A 20,792-nucleotide genomic window follows, 5' to 3' on the forward strand; every position below is an offset into this window, starting at 1 on the left:
GGATATTGGCCTGAAGTTTTCCCTTTTTTTGTGTGTCTCTTCCTGATTTTGGTATCAGGATTATGCTGGCTTCATTAAATGAGTTAAGGAGGTGTCCCTCCTTTTCAGTTATTTGAAATAGTTTCAGAAGGAATGGTACCAGCTCCTCTTTGTATTTCTGGTAGAATTCAGCTGTGAATCCATCTGGTCCTGGGCTTTTTTTGGTTGGTAGGCTATTAATTACTGCCTCAATTTCAGAACTTGTTATTGGTGTATTCAGGGATTCGACTTCTTCCTGGTTTAGTCCTGGGAGTGTGTATTTGTCCAGGAATTTATCCATTTCTTCTAGATTTTCTAGTTTATTTGCATAGAGGTGTTTATATTATTCTCTGATGGTAGTTTGTATTTCTGTGGGATCAGTGGTGATATCCCCATTATCATTTTTCATTGTGTCTATATGATTCTTCTCCCTTCTTTATTAGTCTAGCTAATGGTCTGTTTTGTTAATTTACAGAAAAAAACAGCTTCTGGGTTCATTGATTTTTTTTTGGTGAGTTTTTCATGTGTCTATCTCCTTCAGTTCTTCTCTGATCTTAGTTATTTCTTGTCTTCTGCTAGCTTTTGGATTAGTTTGATCTTGCTTCTCTAGCTCTTTTAATTGTGATGTTAGGGCATCAATTTGAGATCTTTCTAGCTTTCTGATGTGGCCATTTAGTGCTATAAATTTTCCTCTTAATACTGCTTTAGCTATGTACCAGAGATTCTGGTATGTTGTCTCTTTGTTCTCATTGGTTTCAAAGAACTTCTTGATTTCTGCCTGATTCATTATGTACCCAGGAGTCATTCAGGAGCAGGTTGTTCAATTTCCATGTAATTGTGGGGTTTCGAGTGAATGTCTTAATCTTGAGTTCTAATTTGATTGCACTGTGGTCTGAGAGACTGTTTTGATTTCTGTTCTTTTGCATTTGCTGAGGAATGTTTTACTTCCAATTATGTGGTCAATTTTAGAATAAGTGTGATGTGGCACTGAGAAGAATGTATATTCTGTTGATTTGGGGTAGACAGTTCTGTAGACATCTACCAGGTCCACTTGATCCAGAGCCTGAGTTCACATCCTGAACATCCTTGTTAATTTTCTGTCTTGTTGATCTGTCTAATACTGACAGTGGGATATTAAAGTCTCCCACTATTATTGTGTGGAAGTCTAAGTCTCTTTGTAGGTCTCTAAGAACTTGTTGTATGAATCTGGGTGCTCCTATATTGGTTGCATATATATTTAGAATAGTTAACTCTTCTTGTTGAATTGTTCCCTTTACCATTATGTAATGCCCTTCTTTGTCTTTTTTGATCTTTGTTGGTTTAAAGTCTATTTTGTCAGAGACTAGGACTACAATCCCTGCTTTTTTTTCTTTCCATTTGCTTGGTAAATTTTCCTCCATCCCTTTATTTTGATCCTATATGTATCTTTGCATGTGAGATGGGTCTCCTGAATATAGCACACCAGTGGGTCTTGACTATCCAATTTGTGTTCTGGCTCTACTTCTAATTGGAGTGCAAGACTGAGATTCATGAGGAAATGCTGGTGTTTAGGAGGAGTACATAGAAGGTGATCTTTAAGCCTTATTTTTTGATCACTGAGTTTTGTCCGTTAGTTGGTCCTCTTCTTAGGGTGAGAGTGGAGGACACTGCCATATAGTTCAGATAATTGAGTGTGATACCCTATTGTAGCAGAAAGACAGAATGATGAAATTAATTCATGATTTGAAGTTGTAGTAGAGTGATAGAGATGTTGGAATGTTGTTTCTTTTATTTAATTGAAGATTTACATAAATTTTTGGTAATATAGACATGAGTTTGAATCCTAACCCTGTCAGTTATATGGGTTTTGCCATAAAAAAAAATCCCCTGCTATCAGTGACATGATAGTTCGCGGGATTCATTGTAGGAGTTAAGGTCTGTCTGAAGCACTGTGGAAGATATTCAGCAAATGAGAGGGCATGGTCAGACTTCCTTCACACACTATCCCTGTCTTCTTAGGTTTTGTTTCTTTTCCTTTTTTTTTTTTTTGTGTGTGGAATTTCTGTTTTTGCTTTTCCATTCTGTTTCTTCTTTTGTGTGGTCCAGTTCTGTTTATTAAAACTCAGTTTGAAAATTAATCCTTCTTTGAAGGCTTTCCTGAGCCTCCAAGGCAACCTGTCTGTACTTCCGTAGCTTCTTATATGTACCTCTAATTTTAACTATATTTTCATTTTTTTTTTTGCATGTCTCTGTCTCTCCTAGGCTGTATGTATGTTTCTTGAAGGAAAAGGGGCAGAACTTTCTCATTTTTCAATCTCCGCATCTAGTAGAGTGGCTGGAACATAAGATATGAATAAGTGTTTTTGAACGGCTAGTTGAATGAGTGACAAGTCAGAGGAAGTTGAATAAACTCATGATAACTTATCTTAATCTTCTTGGAAAAATAATAGGCAAGGTAATTTAAGAAGGATGGATTTAAGAGTGGTGTTTCACCTTAAATTTGGAAAGATTTCAAACTGGTGTTATGACACATATCGTAGGAATTCAACAAAGTTTGAATGAAATGATGTAACTTAGCAGAGGGGTTAGGTAGCATGAAGATTTAATAGGTCCTTGACTGTTCATGATAGTACCTGACTTGTTTGTTCTCTCCTCTGTCCCTCATTTCTGTAGGAGGTGAAATTAAATTTCAGTATATACTGGCAACCTAGTATGTGCTTCCATGATAAATAATGAAAATGCATTAAGAAATGCTTTTAGAAAAGTGCATATGTTACATGATTATTTTAAATTATAACAATAATAAAAATTCCATTAATTAATCAAATCTTGGTAGAAATTATCTGGAAACAGTTTAAAGTATAACTGTAAGAATGAATAGTAGTAAAAATTATGTATTATACAAAAACAGCAGAGAGTTTTAAATTTTACCCTTCAGCTGCATCTTCATTGGAATGAATGGCAGGCAGCTACTTAGCTGACATTAAATCCAGTCTACTCAGTACTATATACAGTTTTGTTTTTATATTTAATAATGACTAATGGGTCATTATTGAATATAAAAAGGATGGGTCATTATTGAATAAAAAAGGATGCAGGTAGGAGTTAAGGTCTGCATAGTTTAGGAAGAATGCCTGTTTTATTAGTAAACAATTTTTTTATACATTCATAATTTTAAAAATTTTGTATTGATTTAAAAGGTATTTGGTAGGAATGATTAGTTTTTCATTATTTGAAATTGAGACACATTGAGTATTCTATAATTTTGCTTCTTGCATCATCATAAAGAAGATCTAAATTATTCAGAAATAATTTATTAAATTCTAATACTCTGAAAATAAATATTTAAATGATCGTGGATTTCTAAAAATTGGATATTTTTTGGTTGTTTGGGCTTGATTCTGTCATTTTTAACTACCAGTCAATTACATGAGACAGTAAATAATTTCATGGCATTCTATATCAACTATTGTTTTTCAAATGTAAAGAATGAAATGTCTTGAACCAATTTTTGATATGTAATAGTAAATTCTCTATAAATGTTATATATAAACTCCTTTTTCTAACCCTGTGAATATTATATATAAACTCATATTTCTAAAACAAATTGATTTCTTAATGTTTAATTAAATAAAAATTTATAAATTTTGTAGAGATGATGGGTAAATGTAAGATAATTATAATTATATTATGGCTGTTTACTTGGTTTCATATTCCAAAAATTTTATTAGTTATATATTTCAGTAATGCTAAAATAGCAATTATTTCCTATCGGCTTCTTTGTACATACAACCACTATAGTGGTATAACCACTATACCAATATACTATTGGTATATTCTTATGACTAAAAAAGATGAATCAGAACGAAACATTGTAAGGGGCAAACATGGAAAAATGTATAAAAGTAAATCTAAAATCATCATCATAAACATATCTTTGTATCTATGTATCTTATGTAGACTAGATTTTTATTTCTTTAGCAGGCGCAGTTTAGGAAGCTCAAGGCAAAACATAATCACATTCTTATTTTACCTGCATGCTTATTTTATATTCTCTACTGCTAAAATTTTAAAATTTTAATGCAAACAGGGAAACTAATTTGGAAAAACATAGTGATATTTTATGAACTTTGCTTTATAGTTGAAGTATTTGCTGGAATATTTCATCTAGCAGACTCCCATTGAAAAGAATATTTTTGCATACATTTTAGATAATAAAATTGTATTTGAAAACCCCTGTACAAATGACCTTATTTTTCTGTTGAAGGGTGAACAGATTTTTACTTTAATGAGTTCTTAGAGGTGAGGTTTTTATATCTATTTTTATGGCAGTGAAATTTACATTCTAACTATATAAATGATTCAAGCCAGACCTGGAAGGTCTGATGTTATGCAGCAATCTATAGAAATTAAATAATGATAAATGATTCTGATTGAAAGAAATAAATCTGGTTTCCCAAAAGCTTACTCTTTATTAAGCTGTAAACATTTGTCAAAAGTGAAACTGGAATTTAGTTCTATAAAGAGTTCTGAATCTTTGAGAGAAATAGAGTGGAGAAATTATTTTTTCAAGGTTACCTAACATAGGCTGATGAATTAGAAGCAATTCTCCCGAAGTCGGGAGAAAAAACATAAATATAACATGACATGAAAATCTCTCTTCTAGTTCAAAGTTTTGCATTTCAAATTTATCTTTAGTTTGAAAAGAAGTTAAAGTTAGTTAACTGTGAAGTGAAACAAATAATGGAAACAACAAGAGTAGCATTTAAAATGTTACTCGGTAGAAAATAAAGTCTTGCAAAATTGGCATAAAGTCATTATTAACTCATAAAATATGTTACTTTGAAATAATTTTGTTTATTATAACTGTATATTGCTTTAAATGACTTTTAGGGGAATTTTTCTAATTTTTTTTAGCAAAATAAGGCTAAGTTGAGTGGGTTATAAAATGAATAATTATCCATGAATTGCCATCTCACCTTTCTCTTTGGTGTGATTTCTATTTTTCCTTCCCCCTTTCACATTATTAATAGATAAACGATTTAAAGGAAGTATTGCCAGGTTGCTTATTAATATTTAAAATTTAAGCCTGAAATACACTTTAGGATAAGAAGTAGGTATGAAGGTACTTCATTATTAAAATTTTTAAGTTTAAAACTATTGTGTATTAGCTGAAAATATTGAACTTGATCAACATATGTTACCAGCTAGCCTCTTCCCCACCCGATCTTTTGTTATCTTGTTATTGTTATAAGGCTTAATGACAGTTGTAGGCCATAGTTCTGGATGTGGGGGTTATTCTACCCTGGGGAGAAGAGGAGGAAAAAGCAGTGTGGATTATGGAAATATGGACTGATCTAAAAAGAGACCTCTTGTAAAAGAATGGAGCTCAAAGAAAAGCTAGGAGAAACTGATGAAAAGATGATGGAATATGATGTGAAAATGATAATTTGAAATCTTTCATTCCCAGCTGCCATGTTTTGGAGAAAAGGAATGCATTTGTATATTAAGAGAGAGCTAAAAGAGTCCAGATGAATGGTATTACTTATTAGATATATTTTCATTTTGATTCAGATAAATTATGTGCATTTTAATAGACCTTTACATATTTAGACATTTTAAATCTTAAAGACATAATGTTAGGTATGATATTTCATAAAAATATTTTAAGTAGTATACAATATTTGCTTAATATTTGGGCACCTTTAAATGAACCTAATTTCAAAAATTAACTTCATGGTTGTTAAATTTAAGCATTTTAACTAACTGTGATGGTGAATGTTTTATTTAAAGTATGAATTATTTTGTTACCTTTTAACAATTATTTAAACACACAGTCACATGTTTACTTATGTTTATTTTTCTAGATAAGTGACAATATTGCAGCTTATCTTGGTGAATTAGTACTAAGTGGTAACATACAGCTATATCCTTAGCCTATTTGACCAGACAACAATGCAATCTAGTGGTCATTTTTGTAAAATGCAGACACAGAGTTCATGTGGTTTTAACTAGTTATTGATGTGTTAATAAAGGAAAGGTTGTTCCCTGATTCTAAAGTTTGCAAAAGGTTAGATTAGGGAAAAGTTAGCATGAAAATGTAAAAATAAGGCATATGGTAAGAGGATCATATTTTGAGGGAAGATGATGTTTTTAATTTTGGATGTGCCAGGTATTCTAATAGGAATATCTTCTAAGTAGAAGGAAACCTCTGACTGGAGTTCAGGAAGAGGATGATGGTATGGAATTTACTTCTGTGGATGAACTTACCAGGCAAAGTTTAGGGAAAGAAAAGAATCTCCAAGAACAACTGCTTTTATAGGCCCCAACCTATGTCTTTAAATCCATACTGAAAAATATAATTTGATAATCATACCCTATGACCCTTGTAAATATTTTGGTTTTTAAGAGGTAAACAATATATTTCACTTCCTCCTTTTGATGTAACCAGCTAGGATTATTTAATATGTTTTGCATTGCAAATTGTAATAGTCTGAAGTTTTACATGATTGTCTGTGGAGTTATTATTTATAGGATATGGGGCATTAAGGAGGAAGATTAACATCAGATAACTCCAATTTGAGCCATAGGGAATGGAAGAAGTAACAAAATATTAAATTAAGCACAATAACTTGTTCAAATAACTGCTAATTTCATGTGGTTGGAGTGTGGGATTTATGGAACTTGATACTGAGGCTACAAAGGTAGTTTGGTCAGATTATGAAGAACTTTGTATACTATGCTAACTGCTTTGGCATTGACTAATAGGAAATAACCATAAAATGGTATATATTTAGGAGGCTTCCACATCACATCTATATTTTAAAGAGGTAACTTTAGATTTAGGTGCTTTGAATTGGATAAAAGGAGCCTGTTGGAGACATAGAGACTAGTTAGAAGGCTATGGTAATTGTTTAGTAGAACTGTTGAGAACCTCAACTAGAGAAAGCTTAAAGAGAAAGTGGGAAAGGGAATGGATTTGAGATTTTCTTTTTTTTTTATTGTGGAGGCACAGATACATGAGATCTACTCTATAAACAAATTGTTAAGTTTATGGTACAGTATTGTTAACTATAAGCACAGTGTTGTATGTCAGACCTCTAGAACTTATTCATGTTATATAACTGAACTTTGTACCTGTTGAACAGCAACTTGCCATTTCTCTCTACTCACAGACCCTGGCTGGCAACCAGCATTCTACTTTCTGCTTCTGTGAGTTTGACTATTTTTGATGTCTCATTTAAGTGGAATCATGCAGTATTTGTCTTTTTGAGACTGGCTTATTTCACTTAGTGTAATGTTCTCCAGATTCATTCATGTTGTGGCAAATGACAGGATTTTCTTTCTTTTTTTAAGGCTGAGTAATTTTCCATTGTATGTATATAACACATTTTCACTATCCATTTATCTGTTGATGGACATGTAGGATGTTTCCACATCTTTGCTATTCTGAGTAATGCTACAGAGAACATGGAAGAGCAAACATCCCTTTATGATCCTGATTTCAGTTATTTTGGATAAATACCCAGGAGTGGGATTGCTGGATCATGTGGTAGTTCTATTTTTAATTTTTTGGGAAACGGTTTTCCATAGCTGCTGTAGCATTTGATATTCCCACCAATAGTATACAAGGGTGCCAATTTTCTACACTCTCTCCAACACTTATCTTTGTTTGTTTGTTTATTTGGTTGTTGATAATGGGCATTCTCACAGGTGTGAAATGATATCCAACTGTGATTTGCATTTCCTTCATAATTAGTGATGTTGAGCATGTTTTCATATAACTCTTAGCCATTCGTATGACTTCTTTGGAGAAACGTCTGTTTAAGTCCTTTGATCAATTTTTGATCAGGTCTTTTTTTTTTTTTGCTGTTAAGTTATAGGAGTTCCTTATATGCTTTGGATAGTAACCCTTTATCATATGTATGGTTTGCAAATATTTTCTTAGATGTTATAGGTTGCCTTTCACTCTTCAGGATGTTTTCTTTGAGGTGCAGAAGATTTTTAGTTTGACATAATTCCACTTGTCTATTTTTGCCTTAGTTGCCTGTGCATATGTTTATAAACGTCCGTATCATATATCCATGATTGGTGTTGTAGCCAAGAAATTATTGCCAAGACCAATGTCATGAAAGTTTTTCCATGTTTTCTTCTAAGAGCTTTACACTTTTCATGTCTTATGTTTAAGTCTATTTTTTTCATTAAAATATATTTTAATGGGTTTCAAAGTTCTATGACAGATTTTTTTTTGGTCAGGTTATTTCCATTAAGAAGTAATTATTTTAAAGACTAACAACTTAAGAACTCTCACACAAAAAAAACCCAAAAATGTTCCATAAAATGTTCTCCTTTCCTTCGGAAGGTTTTGTAATGCATTGCTATCATTAATCAGTTTTTTACTATTAAACTTAAAATGGCCTATTCAGGCAAATACTTCTGGGACTGTTCTTCAACCACTGAATAAAACTAGGGTGCAGGTATTAGGGATAATATTCATTTAGCCTCCTGAACTTTCCAGGCAGACTTGCTGACCTTCCCAACTCTAGCAGCCCTCTTGTCCACTGCTTTGAAGACACCCACAGCAACTGTCTGTCTCATATTATGAACAGTAAAATGACCAAGAGGGAGATGGTCAGAGAAGCTCTCAACACTCCAGCAACCATCTGAATGATGGCAGCATCACTAGATTTCAAGAATTTAGGGCCACCTTCCAGCTTCTTACCAGAGTGGCAATCAATCTTGCTTCAATCAAGCAAACTTGCAAGCAACATAAGCTGTGTGACAGTCTAGTATAGGAGGATAACCAGAACCTATTTGGCCTGGTTGGCTCAAGATAATCACGTGAGCAGTGCAGTCAGCTGCTTCCATTGGTGAGTCATTTTTGCTGTCACCAGCAACATTGCCATGACGAGTATCTTTGACAGACACATTCTTGACATCAAAGCCCACATTATCCTTAGGAAGAGCTTCACTCAAAGCTTTTTGGTGCATTTCAACAGACTCTACTTCAGTTGTTGTGTTAAGTGGTGCAAAAGTAGACCACATGCTGGGTTTGAGAATAGCAGTCTCCACTAGCCCCAAAGGGACAATGCCAATATCACCAATTTGTAGACATCAGGTAGGGGCAGACACAAGAGCTTGTCAACTGAATGAATTGATGGTAGGATGCAATTCAGAGCTTTAAGCAGCATGGTTTCACTGGTATCGCCATCTTTACAGGTGTCTTTCCATCTCTTGAGCCAAGGTATGTTAGCACTTGACTCCAGCATATTGTCACCATTCTAACATTGATGGCAGGGACTGTTTCTTGTTCACTGCTGCACCTCAGTGCCAGGCATAGTGCCTGGTAGGTAATAGACTCCTTAAGTTTTGTTGAATTAATAAAGGATGGATTAAAAAAAAAGAAATTGGCACAAATGCTACTGTAGCAGGTCCGTAGCCAGTTTTCTTAATATGGGTGCTGATTTCCTTAATGATTTTCTCATATCTCTTCTGGCTGTAGGGTGACTCAGTGGAATCTGTTTTGTTAACATAAACAGTTGGTTGTTTTACAATCAATATGGAAGCCAGAGGGATATGCTCATGAGTCTGCTCATTCTTGGAGATACCAAGTTCAGATTCATCAGCACCAGCAGCAACAGTAAGGATAGCACAGTCAATTTGATATTGACATGATTTGTCTCTGTGTCTCCACCCAAATCTCATCTTGAGTTGTACCTCCCATAATTCCCACATGTTGTGGGAGGGACCTGGTGAGAGATAATTGAATTGTGGGGGCAGTCTCCCCCATACTGTGTTCATGGTAGTGAGTAAGTCTCACGAGATTTGATGGTTTTAAAGCAGGTTCCCCTTTCACTTTATTCTCTTTCTCTCTTTGCCTGCTGCCATGTAAGACATGACTTTGTTCCTCCCTCGCCTTCTAACATGATTATGAGACCTCCCCAGCCATATGGGACTGTGAGTCCATTAAACCTCCTTTTCTTTATAAATTACCCAGTCTCAGGTATGTCTTTATCAGCAGTGTGAAAATGGACTAATATAATAAATGTTTCTCTAATCATGTTTTTGGTAAATTCTCTGTGTCCTGGGGCATCAATGATAGTCACATAGTAGTATTTGGTGGTCTCAGATTCCCATGTGGAGATATCAGTGGTGATACCATGCTCAAGCTCAGCTTTCAATTTATCCAAGACCCAGGCATACCTGAAGGACCCCTTTCCCATCTCAGCAGTCTTGTCCTCACATTTTTTAATGGTTCTTTGGTCAATTCCACCACATTTATAGACTGGATGGCAAGTAGTAATGGACTTGAATGAATCTACATGTCCAGTGATGATGATGTTGATATGAGTCTTTTTCTTTCCCATTTTCGGTTTGATTTAGGGGTAGTTTTCATGATACCTGTATTCTGGTGGCAAACCCTTTGCCAAAAAGCTGCTTAGGTCTTTTGTCCATTTTGAATAGATTTTTGTGTATAGTGTAAGATAAGGGTCAAATTTCGTTCTTTTACATGTAGACATCCAGTTTTCCCAAGTGTTTGTTGAAGAGACTATCCTTGCCTCATTGTGTGTTCCTGGTACCCTTGTTGAAAATTAGTTGAACATATTTGCATGGGTTTAATTCTGAGCTCTCTATTTTGTTCCATTGGTTATATGTCTGTCTTTCTGCCAGTACCGTACTGTTTTAATTACTGTAGCTTTGTAATATACTTTGAAATCAGGAAATATGAAGCCTCCACCTTTGTTCTTCTTTCTCAAGATTGTTTTAGCTATTTGGGGTCCTTTGTGGTTCCATATGAATTTTAGGTTTGTTTTTTCTATTTCCATGAAAAATGCCATTGGGATTTTGATAGGGATTGCATTGAATCTGTAGATTGCTTTATGTATTATGGCTATTGTAATGATGTTGAAGTCTTCCAATTCATGAACATGGGATGTCTTTTTATTTATTTGTGTCTCTTAAAATTTATTTCATCAGTGTTTTATAGTTTTTCATTTGCAAATCTTTCATTTCCTTGGTCAATGTTATTCCTAAGTATTTTATTCTTTTTGATCTTATAGTAAATGAGATTGTTTTCTTAATTTGCTTTTCAAATAGTTTGATGTTATTGTATACAGACACAGCTGATTTTGTATGTTGATTTTTATATCCTACAACAAATTTTTCTGAATTTGTTTAGTATGTCTAATAAATTTTTGATGCGCTCTTTAGGGTTTTCTACATATAAGGTCATGTCATCTGTGAACAGAAATAATTTTACTTTTCCCTTTCTAATTTGGATGCCCTTTATTTCTTTTTATTGCCGAATTGCTCTGACTGTGACTTCCAGTACTATATTGAATAGAGGTGGTAAGAATAGGCATTTTGGCTTTGTTTCTGATCTTAAGGAAAGACTTCCAGTTTTTCACTATTAAGTATAATGTTAACTGTGAGTTTTTCATATATGGCCTTCATTATTTTGAGATAGTCTCACCCTGTTTGTAGTTTGTTGAGATTTTTTATTATGAAAAAGTGTTGAATTTTGTCAAATGCCTTTCTGCACCTATTAAGAGATCTTGAAGAAAGTGAAGAGTAAAGAGTTACTGAAATTTCTTGCTTAGAAGATTAGATAAATGGTGATGCTACTAATTAAGGGAAAGTAGAAATTTTTGAAGAAGATAAATAGATAAGTCTTAGACATAATGTGTTTTATTTCTTCAAACATTCTGGTTAAAATATCAAAGTAACAGTTGTTGCAAATGGAAAAAATATGCAGCTCTGAGGAGACATTGGAAGCATCGATAATACTTAGAAAAACCTTACCTAATGCTGCCCCAAGCACTTTACTCTTGTAAATTCATCTAATTATCACTGTAACACCACAAAGTAGCTATTAGTTGTTATCTTATTTTATAGATGAGAAAGCTGAGGCACAGAGAGGCCATGTCACTCACCTGAGGTTCCACAGCTTTTAAGTGGCAGAACATTGATTTGAGTCAATGCATTCTGAACTCTGTGTTCATGTTCTCAACTATTTATACTATTCTGCTTCAGAAATAAAGACTCCCATTTACTAAGCATTTTAACATGCTAGACATTGTATTGAACATTATTTGTATTATATCAATGATCTAATCCTCAATACAGCTCTTTTATTTCACAGAATAGGAAATTGAAGCAAAGAGAGGAAAAGTTGCATGAACGATTTTACACAGCTGTTAGGTCGTTCAACTGGATTCTGAACCTAGCATTCTGGCTGGAGAGCCCAAGCTTTTATCAGTTGTGTATAGCAGTGAGAGTAGATTCCCCATGGAAAGGTAAGAGCTGAATACAGAGTCCAGAGGGAACACCAATATGAAGAAGGAGTTGTGAAGCAGCCTGAAAAGAAATGACAAAGATAGGAAGAGAGTTACAAAAAAAAAAAAGAGACAGATATCAAGGAAGATACTTTTCAGTGGAAGGAGATTAGTCTAACATCTTGGTTTTCTTAGATTAAGGAGCAGAGTACTTTCATCTTTGAATCCTAGTTTCATACGTAGTACATTTCTTAATAAACACATGTTAAAGTCATTGAGCGAGGTGTCACACATTGTAGAAAAGTTAAATATGATAAAGAATGGAAAAGGGCTACTAAATGTAGAAACTAGAGATTACTAGTGGCAGCAGGCTGAGAAAACTCAGTAGCAAAATGTGGTAGAGACTTGTTGAATGTATTATGCTTTCAAGGACATTTTCAGTGAAAGGAATAACTATTTTAGTTATTCTTTTTAGCTGATCTAAGGTTAAGTCTAACTTTACAGAATTTACCTTAATCTGCTTTTATATATTAGTCATTCCTGTTTTATTTTGTCCCTTATTTATGATATATTTCCATAAAATGTAAGAATAAGTAGAAGGCATGATATAATTTATTCAGGAGAATTATTTATTTTTAACTGAGAAAGCTTATTAAGGAATTTTATTTATAGTTCCTCCCTTATTGAGTAAAATCCTCTGTAAGAGACTTAGGAAATTGTGTTTTCTCTTTAAGTTCTCTTGTGCCAAAGCAGACTAGACTGGAGTGATCAAAACTCATTGCTATTTGGTGAGGGCTCTTTGATGGCTTTCTGTTATGTAAAAACAACTGGTATTCATATTTCAGTTTATCATAGAAAGCATTCTACATGATAAGAACTAAGAACAAAATTGGCATCTTCACTTATAAACTCAGCAAGAGGCCAAAGATTACATCAGCAGGAAGTGTGAACTAAATTTTTATTCCAAGAGGTTGGTCTTCTATAATGGATAAGGTAGTATAAGTTTGCAAAATATTAGCTCCCAATATTTCTATTTGGAATTTCAAGAAACACTCAATTAAAAAAAAAAACACTTAGGACTTCAGATTTTAAATTTTGGGGCTGGTCTGAGTGCAGTAGTTCTTACAACTAATTGATCACTATCAGTTAACATTTCTTTGTTCCTTCTCTACTTCCACTACTTCGTTTGACTAGCCTTAAAAAATGAATACATAAATAACATTAATGGGCATGTGTATTTTTGTAGAAGAAAAATCTTGTGTAATTTAAGATAACCTAAAAATACAGAAAATAATTAGGATCTCCTAGATTCTTGATTTTTTTTAGTACACCTTGCTGACTAAATAAAACCTGAATATAATTTTATTTTACTTGCTAAGTACTTAGTTCCTGCTTTAAGTTGAAGGAGTTATAAGAAGTCTAACAAAGTTTACTGAATAAAATTGCTGAAAGTATAACAACTGACCCCAGGTTGTCTCCCTTCCAAGTTACATGTCTTTATCTGACCACCAGGTATAGACAGCTTTGTCTTATTTACAGATTCCCAATCCTGAGCTTAAGATGAAATAGTCTGTCAACCATATATTTCTCTATTATTATTGACCTTGCTTAATCTCATCCTGCCTGTTATTCTAGTATTATTTATTTGTTCTGATATGACTCTTGTTCTCAATATGACATATAATTTGCTTCAGTTTTTGTTTTGTTTTGTTTTGTTTTTTGAGATGGAGTCTCACACTGTCACCCAGGTTAAAGTGCAGTGGTGCGATCTCAGCTCACTGCAACCTCTGCCCCCTGGGTTCAAGCGATTCTCCTGCCTCAGCCTCCCGAGTAGCTGGGATTACAGGCACCCACTGCCACACCCAGCTAATTTTTTGTATTTTTAGTAGAGACGGGGTTTTACCATGTTGCCCAGGCTGGTCTCGAACTCTTGACCTCGTGATTCACCTGCCTCAGCCTTCCAGAGTGCTGGGATTACAGGCATGAGCCACTGTGCCTGGTCCAGATTTTAAATAAAATGCCTCAAATTTAATTACTTGGTGTTTTGCTCATCTGTGAGAATCAGTTTAAGCTCTTATTTATAAGTCTATTACTTGAAAAGAGTTACATATATGTTTTTACTGTAAATCTGATATTCTTAGTAGTAACAAATAAGCAGAGATATAAGTAGCATCTTTTTTTGGCCTCACGGTATAATTTCAAGGGAATAGAACAATCTATGGCAGATAAGACTCACATTTGTTATGACATATTGTCTCATCTCCTACCATTCTTTCATACCCCATCCCTTTATTTTTTTATACACCAGATTAAACCTTGGTTCTGAAGTATTTATTGCATAATCTTAACTCTTCATATATATGGATAATATACATTGTATAAGGATCAAGGAGGCATCACATTTAGGCATCTGCTGATTATCGATTGCAATCTCGATGAAAACAATGTAAAAAAATACATAGGGTTGGGGCATAATGGTTTGAAGCTTCAGGCTTTGTTTTCAAATCCTAACTCTATTATTTGCTAGCTGTTTGACTTTGGACAAGCTACTTAGCCTCTCAGTCGCTCTATTTAATTTTTTTTCACACGTAAAAGGGAATGAAACATGGGTTGTTGTAAGGTTAAATGGGATAATGTATGCTAAGTGCTTAGGTCAGAACTTGGCACAGAGTAAGCATTTATTTTATCTTGTCTTTATTAGGAAGATAAAGCAAGCATGCAGACTCTTTTAAATCATATTACTTGAAATGTCTATCAGGGCAAATTGATTCTGATGGTGCTAAAATGGTGTCGTTTTACATGAGTTCAGATTTTTTCTTAGCATGAGTAATGTGCCAGGCACTGATTAGGCCCTAGGGCACCTCCGAAGTTGAAAACAGCCGCAAAAACTTCGGAGACATACTTGTTCCAGCTGATCTTTCCAACTGTAACAACTAGAGCTTTCTGATTCACCACTAACTCCATTGATCTGGTTGCTAACTAATCAATCACATATTGTGATTATAAAATCAAAAGTGGTTGAACACATTAAAACCTATGTCTTGATACAAGTGGTTAGGAAAATAAAGATATATGTTTTCATCGTTGTAAGAGAAAATGTAGTGATTTCATGCTTGAGAATATGATAATAAAGTTGCTTATTGATGGGAGTATAAAAATATGAAGAAGGATATTTATCTTTCGTAACATTGGAGAATACAATAGTAATATCTCTTACTGCTTTTATATCTTTTAATCAGTGCGAGTCCCAGATCAGGTTCTCTCTGTGGAGCACCAGAAATTTTATCCAGCTACCTCTTGTATGTCTCCATTTTTACTCCTCTGTATATCTCAGTTTTGTGCCTGTTTCTGCATTCTTGCTGCAGCTATCTTATTTCAGGCCAGCACCATACACTTCAATTACTGTAAAAGCCTTATATCTGATCCCCCAGCATTTAGTTTTGCCCCTTTTCAGCCTTCTCACACTATAGCCAGAGTGATCTTGCTAAAATTGAAGTCCAATCATATCCCTTCCTTGCTTTAAACCCTTTAAATTGCCTTTATTTCTCTTAGGGTAGCCATATGATTTATTGTTCAAACTGAGATATTTATTAATTTATTTTTCAGCTATAATTTAGATGTGGTCAAATGCAGATCTTAAATATACAATGAGATTAGTTTTGACATATGCATACAACTGTGTAACCCATATTCTTTTCAAGATACCTTGTATTAATCTATCACTCCAGGAAGTCCCCTCCTGCTGCTTCCTGGTTAATCTATTTAATATCCATTCTAATTCCTCATTCTACTCCTCCCCCTACCCCAGACAAACACTCGCTGATTTCCACTAATGTAAATTATAACTCAGATACTTTTGAAAGTAAAAGAGAATGCTACTGATAATTATAATGAGAAGATATATGTAAAGTGTTGCCAGGAGGAATGGTTTCCTTACCCTTTGTATTAAGTCCAAAGTTTTTAATTGGCCTAAAGGCCTTATATAATCAGTCCCCTGGTTATTTCTCAATCCAGTTTGTCTTATTACTATCTCAACATTTGTACTTCTTTTTCAACTCCAGACCTTTCTTTGCACATATGTTTTCCTGTGATGGAAGGACCACCCCTACTTCCCCTCCACCACTCTTTCCTCATGCTGTAGCCTGGCCAACTTCTTATTCGCTCTTCATTTCTCTATTTACATAGGATTTCTTCCTTTGGGACTTTTCTCCTAGACCTGCCACACATTGATTTATATGTCTGTCTTTTAGAGTCCCTACTATTTTTCAATTTTCCTACCAATGCTCTTATTACTCTATGTTGTTATTAGCTGCGATTGCTATTCTAATGTATTAAATATTTGCAAAGTGAATATACATAAAAATTAGTTATTTGTATAATTTCACATTGAGTTTGTAAATATATGAGTGGAACTGACTAGACTTTATACCTTTTAAGTAAATAGTCTTCATTAAATAATCTGTTTTTAAAAATTGCATAATTATAATTTAGTTCCTCTAGACAAAGCTTCCAAATAACTGAATGAACAATCAGTTATGATTTTTCCAAACTTTTCAAATACACCATGAATCTCATTTCTACTGGGTGATCTCATAGACTTCCAGGACATTCAAGGCTTAAATAAATAATTAATAATATGCCACTGACGCCAGAATATAAGAACTAGCTAAAGGTATATTTTCAGACACTTTAAAATGTAGGGTCCCTGATTTATTCTTGAAAACTAAAGGCCTTATTGTTTCTTGAAGCAACTAGATAAACCACAAGAGTCCTATCTGGTTTATCACAGGATTTACTATTTTGGGAAAACAAGCAGTTTAGGGATAGTTCTGAACTAGGTTCCAGGCAGGACCAGAAAAACAAAAACAAAAACAAAAACCAAGGTTAATTATAATTTATTGCTCTGAAACATATTTTATCACTATGTTCCATCTGTTGCACAAAAATCAGTTTTCTAATATATGGCCTGGGCAGTTAATGGAGAATATTTGCATGAATATGATGACAGAAAGATAGTATGAACATAGACTAGGTGTGAGGACTAGGAGAAATAATGTGGTGGTTTGGTGTCTACAAGACTGAGGAGAAATGTAAAATAGAGACTGACAAAGAACAAAGAAAGATTGCTTCAAAAGTAAAATAGAAACCAAAATTCTGTAATACAAGGCAATGATAGAAAAAGGATGTTCTCTAAGGTTATCTTTAGCAATACCCTTTGTCAAGATAGTTGAAGACAAAGTCTGAAGACAAAGCCTACTTTTAGGTTGTAGATGAGACCAATAAATACTTCTGTTCCTCAAACTGGCCAGTGCCTTACGTAGAGTTGGTGATTAATCTTTATGATTGGATTGTTGAATAAGTACATGAATAAAAGAATTTGATCAGTATGTCCCCCTTAAATTGAAAATATCTGTTGATATGACTCTGAAGGTATTTTTAATTTGAAAGAAAGCAGCCAATGTAGTAGTCCAAAGTAAGCTTTTTGTATGTGATGAAATCATCAGATATGTACATCGGATAACTTTGCAATGTTAACAGTGTTTGCTTCTATTGTGTTTGGTTAGATAGAAGTAGTTGCATATATTCAAATATATATTTGTACATACATCTGTATCTACATCCATACCTACTTACAAAATGCATGAAAAAATCTTCAAAAGAGCAGATAAGTTACTCAGTATAATGCTTTTCATCATGTTATATCTCAGTATGTTAAAGTTTTGGCAACAGGCGTTGGACACAGGACCTTTAACATTGTACTGTACTTAGTAAACACTAGTTAAATATATATGAATTTAAATTCATATAACAAGAGTTATTAGAACAAATAGCTGACTAATAAAAGAGCTAACAGTTGTTGGGGGTGGTTAATGTGCTTGATATTATCCTAATCATTTTATATGGATTTTTATTTTATTTTCACTTAATCCTCATATAAATTCCTCAAATAAATCCTTGTGTGATCTTATGAGATAGACAGTAATTTTTGCCCATTTCCTAGATGAGGAAACTGGAGCACATAACCAGTAGTTTGCAGAACCAGAATTTGAATGAGTTAAGTACGTCATACACTTGGCTACTTTGATATGCTGCCTAATGTGTGTGTGCTTGTGTACATGTGAATATCCATCTATTTTCTTTTTTAAATCTAAGAATATAATTTTATTTTATTTTCAATAAAACACATACTTTAAAATGTACATATTTATTGGGTTTCACACATCTATTTTCTAATGATCTAAAGTCTCCCTAGTTTTGAAAATTAGGAATTGTATTTCCTTTACTCTCGATAGCACATAACTGTGGGTTGGAGTCATGGTAACTGATCATTAGTCAACTGCTGTAAAACTTTTTCTAAAACTTGAAGCATTTTCCTACTTATCTTAAGTCTACTTATGTTGATTTAAATGATTGCTTGATATTCATTTAAAAATACATTAGTGTCTAGAAATGTAAGCAAATATTATGGGGAGTGTTCTATTTTATGATCTATTTCCTTTGATCTAGAAAATATTGCTAGTTAGTATAGGAGTGAATGAAGCGGAGATATATTTAGTCTGAAGGGGGTAGGACGTTATATGGTCATCAAGGGAAAAGAGTGGTAGTCTTCCCAAATGTCTTTTTCTTAGATAGAGCTGAGTAATTTCTATTCAAATCTCTGCTTAAAAGCTAGTGTTAACCTGGGGACACAACTTTTTTTAAGAGAGTGGGTCCCTGTCACCTAGTGAAGTGGAGTGAAGTAGTGCGATCACCTCCAGGGCTGAAGCAATCCTTCCACCTCAGCATCTTGAGCAGCTGGGACTATAGGTGCATGCCACCATGCCTGGCTAATTTTTATATATTTTTTAGAAACAGGGTTTCACCATGTTGCCCAGGCTGGTCTCGAACTCCTTGGCTCAAGCAATCCACCTGCCTTGGCCTCCTAAAGTGCTGGGATTACAGGTGTGAGCCACCATGCCTGGCTGGGGCATAACTTTGAAGACAGTTTTTAATAGAATTTTTGAAAAAAAAAAAAAAACAACCCTTGGAAACCCATATTCTTATATATACACTTTGATTTTTTAAAATACTTCTCTTTCTTAAACTAATGAGAATAAATGTATTTTGCCTTTTATTTGCCAAGCACACCACTTGTCTTGTTGTAAATATAGATAATATATATAAATATATACATACACAAAATATTTAGATACATATATATTTTTATAATATATGTAAGTACATAAATACATGGAATATATGTGTGTATATATAATCCTATTGGTTTGGGATCCCCATGGATACCAAAATTCCACAGATGCTTAAGTCCTTTATATAAAATGGGACTTTTGTTTTGCATGTAACTATGCACATCCTCCCATATATTTTAGATCATCTCTAGATTTCTTATACTATCTAATACAGTGTAAATGCTCTATTAATAGTTGTTATAGTATATTGGTTTTTTATATGTATTATTTGTATTTTTTCCAAATATTTTTAATCCACAGTTGGTTGAATCTGCAGATGCATAGTCTTCTGATTTTTTTTTTTTTTTTTGGTAATGTCACTGCACTGCTTCCAATCTAGTCTTTTTCATTGACATTGGATCAAACTAAAGTGATTGCATAGGTTTCATCACCTAAGACTTATGCACATAGAACTGAAATTTCTGAAATTTATATTTTATAACATAGTTCTTTTTATGGCAGAATGTATTTGCTTCATGGCAGTTATTTTAATATTCTAATAATATAAATTTATTTTAAATTCTTGATAGTGAAAAATAACTTAATCAGTTTTAATAACCTATGTAGTTTTAGTGTTGGAATTCACAGACTTAGAGTGCTTTCCCTAATTTAAGGAGGAGGGGTAAAATAGGGATTTATTTCTAACGAAAACACTACATAAAAGTAAAATCCAAGAGAAAAATTCCACACTGGGCATAGTTGTCCTAACAGTTCCTTTTTGGCCCTAAGTTTAAAAATATATTCTCCAAGGGACATGGATGAAGCTGGAAACCATCATCCTCAGAAAACTTAACACAGGACTAGAAAACCAAACACTGCATATTCTCACTCATAAGTGGGAGCAGAACACTTCTTAAAAATAAAAGATGATAGGCTGTCTCTGTAATTTGACAAATTAATATAATTCTCCCTGTAAAATGCATTTTGATTTAATCACCCTGTTAATATAACTTTGTTTCCCTTGAAAATTTAAAATATCTGACGGTGTCCCTGAGAGTTTGCTGTGGTGCCCTGGAACATCTAAGTGCTGTTCGGGAATCTGTTATTACTCTCTTGTGTAAAGTATAAATAAATTGAATGAATGTGTAGTATTAGGTAATTCTCACTTATTTGGGGGATAATATTCAAAATTAAGTAATCATCTTTTCAGAAATTCATGGCCTTTGTGAAAAATTCGATTAAAATGGACAAGTAGCTCATTTAGTTGTAGCAAAATGATTCTGAAAGTGTTATTCATATGAAATAAAATTACAGATAGTTTAAAATTGTCCTTATATGATATGGTGTAATA

The 20,792-nt window shown here is 33.6% G+C and overlaps 1 protein-coding gene and 1 pseudogene across 10 annotated transcripts in view; one reads left to right on the forward strand and one right to left on the reverse strand.

Moving 5' to 3' along the window:
• Positions 1–20,792, forward strand: part of DENND1B (DENN domain containing 1B) — a 257,532-nt gene that overhangs the window by 71,481 nt on the left and 165,259 nt on the right. The gene's annotated exons all lie outside the window — the stretch shown is intronic.
• LOC129141244 (elongation factor 1-alpha 1-like) lies at positions 8,491–10,437 on the reverse strand (annotated as a pseudogene).

The sequence above is a fragment of the Pan troglodytes genome, chromosome 1 (genome assembly GCF_028858775.2).
Source record: "Pan troglodytes isolate AG18354 chromosome 1, NHGRI_mPanTro3-v2.0_pri, whole genome shotgun sequence".
NCBI lineage: Eukaryota > Metazoa > Chordata > Mammalia > Primates > Hominidae > Pan > Pan troglodytes.